The following is a 10,104-nucleotide window of genomic DNA, read 5'->3' as shown; positions in this document are numbered from 1 at the left end:
GAAAACATTCTAGGTAGGTAGAAGTTTGACTCGTTTGTACCTAATGAAATAAGGAAGTGTTGTCATCAGCCATGATACTTATCATCAGGTTTTGAAGAATATGTAAGTACCATGAGTAGTTTTAGAGTTGACATGGGACCCTTTTGTACAACAGGTCAGTTACATGTAACCAATTCCTAATACTGACGGTTTCATTTGGCGGTAAAAATATTTAGTTGGGGAATTGTTTCCTCATTATTTGGTGATTCCATTTACATTTCTTTAACATATGTATGTGCTTTATGAATTTTCTACTGTAGTAGGTTTTCATATAATCCTTTAATTGATCTTTAGTCTTAATTGCCTATAACTTTATCCCTACTTTTACACCACTCTTCCTTCCCTATCTCTGGTTAGTCCTTCAGTTAAAGTCTTTCACTATCTCTCCATAAATGTCCAGGTTATAACCAGCACTAATAAAGGTAAAATGATAGAAAATTTGCAAGAAATATATTTTCAATAAAAATTCAGACATTTGAAAAATGTATGAAGTTGGTGAGTCCTACAACTTAGGAAAGTTGTGATGAAATGAAATGGAATGAAATGAATGGAAGCATATAGGCTATAAGTGGCATAACATAGACTTTTTAAACCAAAATATTCTAGAAATTCATTGCTTTGGTTTTGCCAGTTGAAATGCCTACCTATTTATTGGATTGAATTTGTAAAAATCCAAGAAAGTTGTATTTAAATTAAGTTCAAATCTGCTCATGTTTAATAAACCGAGAGTTTTAACAGTCAGGAGTCTTTAAGTACTTCCCATTGCAGACGTCGCTGTAACAAGACATTCCCTGTTAACAGTGGTAGGCTGTGTCATTTCAGGTGAACATTCCTTCCCAATAATAAGAATACTTCACTAAAAAAGCATTTAAAAAATTACATATTTGGCATTTTCTCAGTCTTCCTTGAAAGCTAATTTACAGTAGCAGTTGTGTCCCCTTTCATTATCCTTACTCTTCTTTTCCAAGTTCTTTTCTTCCCCCTCATGCATATTTCAACCAGACTAAAATTTGCATTATGCCCCTGGGCTGTTCAGCCTTGCCATATTATCAGATAGTGACCCTTCATAGCTCTCTCCTGGCTAACCTACATCTACTGTGGCTTGCTTTCGTCAATGCCTGTAAATCAGTTCTTCTGTCCTTAGAAAACTGTAGAAATCAAGCATGTCACCTGCTTTTTCAACTGATAGTTTTGGAATACCATCTCTCAGCACGAGTCCCAGACCTTGCTTCCATCGCTCCACACAGGCTGCAGAGCACGTCTTGTCATAGCAGCACAGGCAGACAATTCATTAGCAATTGATAGTCTGCAAACTGCAGGTGTGCTGTCTAAGAAGCAAATACATTTTTAGTGGATATGGGAAACAGGGAATGGCTGCTGGGAACAGATGTTTTACATAGTTTTGTAGTATCATGTTAAGATGAGGTACATCTTTAAGAACATAAGCTCTAATAAATAAAGATTAACCAGTAACATATGACATATATCTTGTTTAGCCCCCCTCCACCCCCTCTCTCCATATATATATATATATATATATATATATATATATATATATATATATATATATGACATGCTTTGTTTTATTGTAGTGAAGTTGGTCACTAATATATTTAAATGGCTTGGAACCCATATTATATAGGGGTTCTCCTCATTCCAAAGACTTCTCTACTTTCCCTATTGTTATCCTATAAGAATGTATTTATTTACCATTTTGGGATCTAGTAGCTTTACTGTTGAATTTATAATAATATTCTAACTTCATTAGAGAAAAATCAAGGGTAAGATTCAGGCTAGTGTTGAATTTCATAGGAATCTTGCTGCTTATTTTCTCTCCTATTAGTTACTTCCTATTTATTCATTTATGTTTTATTCCCTAAAACCCCTTTCTCCCAGAAATGAGTACACACTGCTTATCCTAAAGAAGTTCTCTAACACACCGGTCTTCCTAAGGAAAATGTCCACTTCCCCTATTTCTCACTTTTTTTCTTAGAATATAATTTGGTTATTTGCCATTTATAGGTAGAGTTTCTCTTCTTTAGTAAAAGTTGATTTGGTTCTCCCTTATGCATTTCAACTTCACTTAGATAGCATACTTCACGGAGATGTTCAGTTTTACAGACAGGATCTGACCAAGTAACTCTTTCAGCTTAGCCACACCTGCAGTTCGTTGTAAGCTTGGCACACATAGACTTCCTCTGCCTTTTGTCAGAAAACTGAATGAAACATAAACCCCGTGGTTTTACTTATAGTTATTTTTCTTTCTTTTCATCAAAGAAAAAAATCCACCAATGTTTTTATTATTTAAATGTATTAAATATATTGAATTTAAATATATTTTGATCACATGTTTTCCTTTCCCAAATTCATCCAATTTCTCTCCTCCCTAACCAACCTACTTTAAGTTCTTTTATGAAAACCAAAGCAAGCCCAACATGCTCAAAAACCAGAAAACAAAATGCAACATTACCTAGAAGGAAAACACACAAGCTAACATCAGCAACAACAAAACCCAAAAACTGACCAAATAACAACACACCCCCCACAAAACTGTCATGTCTATTATATGTCGGTTATCTACTCCTGAGCATGAGATCTGCCAGGGAGTTGTTGACATACTCAGTATCACTTCATTGGAGAAAACTCTTTTTCTCTCCCAGAAGGCATAAATGGCATTTTTGTTGTAAATCTTTACCCTAGTGGCTAGGTTTTCATTCATTCATACATTTGGATCTTCTTTTATCATTCATTCATTTTGAAAAATAACAAAATAAAATAAGATAAAAATTGTTACATGAAACTTTGACAAGACAGACCAAAGAGTTCAAGAAAGGACATGAGTACCAGAGACTCACTATCTTGCACTGTCAGAAATCTCATAAGGGCAAGGGCTCATAAGGGCTGTTATATAAGGGCAAGGGATCTGGCACACATCTGTATAGGTCCTGTGCACATTGGTTCATTCCCTGCGTTCATAGTTTTGCTCATGTTCGTTTACAGGGTTTTGTTTGCTTGGTTCTTCCATCTCTGTGGGTCTTAGAGCCACTCTGCCTCCACTTCTGCAGAGCTCTGGGTCTACGTAGAGCAATTTGATGGAAACATCACAGTTAGGGCTGAATTTTCTAAGAACTCTAAATCTCTCAATAATGTTTGGCTGAATATCTCTCTGTGTGTCTGTTCCCATATGCTAACGGAGGAATTTTCTCTGATGAGGACTGAACGAGGCACTGATTTAATCATATTTTAATATCAATAAAAGCGTCTTGACAAACTGATCATTTCTACCTGAGATAAATAAAAACAATGCAGACTAGAGCTATAGCTCTTATTTTAATAACTGATCAACCACAAAGGACAGAGTACTAAAACTCATTGTAGAAATATCTTGATGTTTAAGTAATGTTTTTACTAAATCACTGAGAGTTTCATACAATGTATTTTGATCTTATCTGCCTCACACTACACCCTACTTAGCTCCCTTCAGTTTACATCATCCCTTCCCCTTTTTATAAGGAGACAGTATCTTATAGTAGGCATCTTAATCTTCTGCTTCCTACAACCTCTAGTATATTTTCTGTTGTGTTGCTAGAACGATAGGTATAGGGGTTGTGTTGTAAACATATCAGTTGGGGAGCAGCACCACATCATCCTTTGTTCTCCAAGTTTTGGTCACTGTATCTTTCTGTGATTATCTCCAATGATGCAAACAGTAGTTTTTTTGGTGAGGTGTGAGAGACACAATTTTTCTGTGGGCATAAGGATAAATATCAGCAATGTATTTAGAGATGATACTGGCTTAGGAAAGAGACAGGAACCTTTTATCTAAATTGTGTCATCCCATCAGATATGTATAACAGTCTATGTTTACAGTATCAGGCACAAGTTTCTTCCTACTGAGTGGGCCTTGAGTCCAATTACGTTGCTGTTGGCTCTCCCAAGTATATAAGTACCACTATTGAGTTATTTGGAATACCTTTCTATTCTGGTTATTGTTGTGGTTAAAAGGATTTACACTTGATTAAGGCAACTGACTTATTTTTTTCTCCCCAAACATCTTGTACTATAACTTTGAAAAACATGAGATATAGTCCTCAATAAGGAGGCTTCTACATCAGATATAGTTTGACTCCTCCGATTACTGTACCAGAAATGTGTGGGGTCTTCAGCAACCAGTAGCAACAACAACAGCTTAAATTTGGGTGTATGTAGTGCTAGTGTCTCTTGGAATCCACAGACCAACAACTCAAAAAGAAGTTTCTAATGTCTGGAAATTGGCATTTTTAAATAGGGGTTTGCAACTAATAGGAAGAACAACAATATCAACAACCAGACACCCCAGAGTGCTCAGGATCTGAACCTCCAACCAAAGAGTACACATGGAGGGTTCCATGGCTCCAGCTGCATATGTAGCAGAGGGTAGCCTTAAACAGGCATCAAGGAAGGAAAGGCCCTTGGTCCAGTGAAGACTCGATGCCCCAGTGTATCAGAATTCTAGGGCAGTGATGTGGGAGTGGGTGGTTGGAGGGGAGAGCACCCTATAGAAGCAGGGGGAGGGGAGATGGGATAGGGGGTTTCCATATGGGAAAGCAGGGAAGGGAATAACATTGAATGTAAATTGATGAAATATCCAATAAAAAAAGAAAGTTGTGTTTTGTAGGAGGAAGTTGTCTTCTCAAATAACTTAGCATTAAATGAATGTGCATTCATGTGTGCGCATGCATATACATATGTGTGTCACGTATCTATACACACACATGTGTATGTTAAATATAATTTTAAGGGAACATTCATGTGCATACATTGACATAGTAGTATTAGAGAACATTATTCAACTATAACAAAAAGTGAATTTCTAAAATTGCAGGTAAATGGGTGAAAATATACTTAGTAAGGTCACCCAGACCGAGAATAATGAAAGGTAAATGTTTCCTCTTCTTGGTGAATGTGTGTGTGTGTGTGTGTGTGTGTGTGTGTGTGTGTGTGTGTGTTTTCCTCCTCTAAATCTTTATATGGTATCAAATAGCCAGGATTAATTATGATACCAGAAATGTAAAATGAGAGCATGGTTGGGCAAAGGAGAGCATAAAGAGCTCTAGAGGACATAATAGCAAGACATCGTAGCTACAGAGGAGAAAATGAGGGATACAGGTAGGGAGACTGATCTGGAGAAGGAGATTTGAGGCAAACATAGAGAGAAGAGGCAAAGTGAGAAGAATAAAGATGTTTGAAAACCTATGGGGCTGTCTTACACGTTTGACCTTGTCACACTTGTATTTTTGCTGGTTTGGACTTCTACAGGTCTTCGGTATGTTTTCAGAGTCTTTGTTAGTTCATATGTTCAGTTTTTTGTCTTAGAGGACTTTTGTTTTTTTTTAAATCTTCCCTTGCTCTTGGTTCTTTCAAGCTGATCTCATCTTTCACATAGATACCATAGTCTTGAGGGGAAGGAGTTTGATAAAATCTTCCCATTCATTTAGAACCGAAGACTCTGAAATCTTTCACTTTATTCTTGCTGTCAAGTATTGGGTTCCTGTATTAATTACTATATACTGAAAGATGTAACTTCTCTGATGACAGATGAACACTTATTTATGGCTACATCTATATGCCTTTGGGAGTTATTTTATTGCTATGTTACCTTAGCAGGATAGTAATCTATGTTCCCCTATGGTCTGTGATCTATCTAGTTTCAGGTTAGTAGTCCAATCCCTAAACTTTTAAACCATTTGCAATTGATAGCTGTTGAGAAAGAAAAAAAGTTTTCCCAATGCAATTTCACTGAATGTATAAACCATATTCAAAGACATGAAATGTCATCCAGAATTCTTGGCTTTACTAAATGGATCCCATTTTTATATTTATTTATTGATTTATTTATTGATTTATTGATTTATTTATTGTAGTTTTGCCAAGAGTTCATGGAGCCAGTGCAGGTAAATAAACCACAGAAAAAACAATCAAAAAAGACACGCAAAAAAGACGAGACTGGGCATTTCCTTCTCCACAACTGTTCTAGCCAAAGCAAATTCTGCCTGTTCTGGAAAAGGATTCAGTTACTAGACTGCAAGCTAAACTTCACAGTAAGTTCCAGAGTCTTAAATTTAATTTTAAATAGACTTTTCTTTCCTTTTTCATTTTTATTGGTTATTTTATTTACTGACATTTCAAATGTTTTCCCCTTCTCAGTTTCTCCTCCACAAGCCCCTATCTTCCCCTCCTTCCCCCTGCCTCCATGAGGGTGCTCCCCCACTTGCCCACCCACTTCTGTCTCAGCACCCTAACATTCCCTTAACCTGGGTCATTGAGCCTCCATGGGACCAAGGGCTTTCCCTCCCAGTGATGCCTACTAAGGCCATCCTCTGTTACATATCCAACTGGCCACCTACCCATATGAAACAGACATTTCATTATCCTAAAATGCTAGTCAGACTGACATCTCCAGTTTTAGGTTAGTACCATCCCAACAAAATATTTATAATTCACAACTGGAAAGGAGTAAAGGAAAAGAAAATCGAAATTGGTTTACTCCAATGGAACATCAGTCAGTATATAAACCCCACTCCGGAGAATGAAACATGGCTTAGAATACTTGGCTAATTCTAAATGAACTCTATGATTTTTGTGAGTTGTTTGTTTGTGTGTGTGTGTGTGTGTGTGTGTGTGTGTGTGTGACTTTTGTTTCATTTTAATTTTTTTCCTAATTTTAAATTATTATTATTATTATTACTCCTTAATCATTTTTAAAGTCCAGTCATTATTCCCTTCATGGTCCTCCCACCTACAGTTTATCATCCCATTCCTCCTCCCCTATTTCCAAGAGGATGTCCTCACCCCTCTTGGAAATAGGTGGAATTTGGGGGGCTGGCTTGGGAGTTGATGGGTCCTGAGTTTGCTCGGCTCCTTGGAGATTTTAGCTATTGTAGTTGTTTGGGAGGGTCTCTTACATATTGACCTGTGTACAGCAAAACCCCTGGGAGATCTTCAGACTGTTGGGTCTTAAGAGGCACAGGCCAGTCTAGTTTTATATTTCATCTTGTTGTACTGCTGGTATTTTCTTTCTTTCTTTCTTTCTTTCTTTCTTTCTTTCTTTCTTTCTTTCTTTCTTTCTTCCTTTCTTTCTTTCTTTCATCCTTTCTTTCTTTCTTTCTTTCTTTCTTTCATTTTTTTCTTTCTTTCTTTCTCTTGATAATGAAATTGGATATATAGAGAGTAACAAAGAATCTGGGAAGAATTGGGTGGCAGGAAAACATAAATATATTGTTTTATTTTAAGAATAAAATTAAGGGGTTGGGGATTTAGCTCAGTGGTAAGCGCTTGCCTAGCAAGCTCAAAGGCCCTGGGTTGGTCCCCAGCTCGGAAAAAAACCCAAACAAACAAAAAAAGAATAAAATTAAAGAGAGAGGGAGCTTCTTGGACCAATATTGAGTTAAGGTAAATAAATAATCCACTGTGCATATAATCAGAAAAGGACTCAAGACAAGAAGACAAGACAGGGCAGGGGTGTTTCCTACTCTTCTAATTCTATTTATGTCAAAGCTAGTTCTGTCTGTTCTGGAAAGTGTTCAATCACTAGGCTATAAATTAAACTTCAGAGTAACCCAACAGTCTTAATTTAAGTAGTAACCTTTTCATTGTCTTAAAATGTCAGTTAAAGGATGGCCTTGTCAGACATCAAGGGGAGGAGAGGCCCTTGGTCCTGTGAAGGCTTGATGCTCCAGTGTAGGTGAACGCCAGGTGGGGAGGAGGGAGGGAATGGGTGTCTGGTGGAGGAGCACCATCATAGAAGCAGGAGGGCAGTGGGATTGGGGTTGCCAAAGGGGAAACCAGGAAAGGGAATAACATTTGAAACATAAATAAAGAAAATATCCAATAAAAGAAAAAAATATCATTCAGGCTACAGGACAGATAAACCTTCAGTTACACAATGATTGCCCTTAAGTGGAGAAGGCCCTAGACTCAGGAAAGCAAACTTGAAAACTGGGAGATCAGGTATGAAGGTCTGAATTTCTAATAAGAATATGTTGTCTAATTTTTCTTTTTGTTCATTTTTGGAACATGTATCTTAATTCTTCGCTATTTTACCTGCTAAACTGCCAATGGATTAAGCGTTTTGTGTGGTGAAAAGAAAAAGGAAATCAATCGTATAATTTGTTGGGTTGGTGTGGCTTCATGTGGCCCACAGAGTTACATATACAGAAATTAGGGAAAATACTTTGAAAATATTTATATTTATTAATACTTTTTGAAATTTACAGTAGCCTTTTATCTTTGAGTTTTTTTCTCAAACTACACAAAATGAAGAGAGAATACTTTTTTTGCCTGATGTTAATATTTAAAAACTTTCCAAATTACATATTCTAATCTGAAATTTAAGGAATATTTATAGTGACTACATTCATGGTAGTTTTAGTTAAACTTAAGAGCGTAATTCACACTTGACACTAGGAAAACAATTCTTTTTTTACTCTTTGTTATACTGTATTTTGAAAAAATGTACCATAGAATTTTTATTTCTTTTCACCTACATTCAGTAAAATAGCCCAATGAAAAGTACTAGCTCTTTGTGGCTGTTTCTTTGTAATACTTTATTTTGTGTAAATATCTGGTGTTCTATTTGACTCGGCTTGAAGCATTTCTGTCTTGTCATAATGTGAAGGAATTGATTATCTAAGTGTCATGTCCCTAAGGTTTGCCCCGGTTTTGACATCCAAATACTTGACTTTTAAGTGAGTTCTAATGCAGGCAGCATGCACTCTATCCCTGGGCATCACGTTTCTTTCAATAGTGGTCACATTAACAATTACTGCAGGGCATCTAAATGGATGCTGTGAAGTAAATAGAAAAAGGATGGACCACAGCTAGGAAGCTTGAAAAGGAAATTGAATCAGAACACTTTGACAAGCCACTTGTAAAAAGTGAGACATTGTCATTCTTAAAAGCCTGGACATCATTGAAGCCCACTGACTGTCTCAAGTTCTAATGGTAGCAGATAGGATGACTAATTTGTCTGAAAATATTGGGAAAGAAATTGTGTCAGCATCAAATACCTTTTGCTCAAAACTTTAACCATTTCCTTTGAAAGAAATATATTTATGCGCCCTATAATTTTGTCTCTAGTAACTCTGTTTACCCATTGTGAGGTGCCAGATTTAATGAGTGTGTGTGTGTGTGTGTGTGTATGTGTATGTGTGTGTGTGTGTGTGTGTGTTTGTGTGTAAATATGTGATTTTCATTGGGGGATGTATTTTAAGATATTGTATACTATCTCATGGTATCTGACATAAGCAATATTTTATTGATTCATCATGCCATGTATTTTTGTTTTGATGAAATGAAATTTCACTATGAGGGTCAGGCCGACTCCACATTCATTTCAAACCTTCGATGTTTCCTTCCACATGCTGGAAATACAGAAATTCACCACCACATTTAGTCTTTGAATTTCCAACTGTAAGGAGTTCACAAACAGATTGAGAAAATAAGATTTCTTTTGAAGTATCGCTAGTTACATTTCACTCATATACTAGGAAGTAACTAAAATAAGTTATCTAATATCTCACATTTAGAAATGAGTGTGAATAATTTTTCACAGTGTTTCAATAAAAGAAATATAAAACTTTCATATTTTATCAGAAATGCAAAGCATAATCTCAAATGCATTCTTCTATTTGTTTTAATATTCCTAAAGTTTTTGTTTATACAGGGAAGCATTTTGTTAGAAATATTTTCCATGTAAAAGTTAAAATGTATAGTTCCTTGAAATTTAAGCATGTTGATTTATCTGTATCTGTTAAAATAATATTTAACATTATTATTTTAAAATATTAGAAAGTATAATACAATAAGTGATTCATTGAAGTATTATTTCAAGATGCAGGTATTGCCTTGAATTATCTGGTAACCTATTCTGACTATCTATCTATCTATCTATCTATCTATCTATCTATCTATCTACCTATCTACCTATCTTCCCTCTCTCTCTTTCCATTTTACCAGAATTTATAAATGTCAATGAGATGTAATATTTTGAGAAAATTGTCTCAAAATTGTTAAATCAAAATTACA

This window comes from Rattus rattus, chromosome 3 (assembly GCF_011064425.1).
Source record: "Rattus rattus isolate New Zealand chromosome 3, Rrattus_CSIRO_v1, whole genome shotgun sequence".
Taxonomy (NCBI): Eukaryota; Metazoa; Chordata; class Mammalia; order Rodentia; family Muridae; genus Rattus; species Rattus rattus.
Note: the sequence above shows the minus strand (reverse complement) of the source record.